The 484-nt window shown below is 45.5% G+C and overlaps 1 long non-coding RNA gene across 1 annotated transcript; it reads left to right on the top strand.

Moving 5' to 3' along the window:
• Positions 1-484, top strand: LOC107734865 (uncharacterized). Its single transcript, XR_001639196.1, has 3 exons — positions 1-79; positions 156-232; positions 446-484. It is a non-coding gene; the product is annotated as an uncharacterized LOC107734865 (long non-coding RNA).

Raw genomic sequence — 484 nt, 5'->3', positions numbered from 1 at the left:
GCCTACATGCCTCCTCCGCCGTATACAGCTCCGATGAACCACGCTCCTCCGGACCCAGACCTGCCCAGAACCCCCGCAGGTATGAGCCACTACTGTACTCCTTTATAGTTCAAGACGTCACTCCTGTCTTAAATTGATTGTGTTTGTTGTTCTAGCGGAGGCAAAAGCAGCTGAAGCTGCAGCGAGTTCCAGCGCGACTACGTTTGCTCCGACACGGGTCTACCTGCCCGAGGTGAGTTAACCAACTAAGTATGTCATGTTAACAAAGTCAATATATAACCAGGTCCGACCTGTTTGCCAAGTTCACATATAATAAAGTTCATGTAATCTAGTTAAACATGTTAAATTCTACATACAACCAGGTCCAACCTGTAGAGTTTCATCAAAGCAAAACATACCAACTTGGGTAACAATTTGAGAATATTGTTTTGTTTTTATTCTGAAGGACAAGCCTCCACCCTACTCCCCACCTGAAGACAAGAAG

The sequence above is a fragment of the Sinocyclocheilus rhinocerous genome, unplaced genomic scaffold (genome assembly GCF_001515625.1).
Source record: "Sinocyclocheilus rhinocerous isolate Xijiao unplaced genomic scaffold, SAMN03320098_v1.1 C35447454, whole genome shotgun sequence".
Lineage (NCBI taxonomy): Eukaryota > Metazoa > Chordata > Actinopteri > Cypriniformes > Cyprinidae > Sinocyclocheilus > Sinocyclocheilus rhinocerous.
Note: the sequence above shows the minus strand (reverse complement) of the source record. Positions and strands in the feature narration are given on the sequence as shown.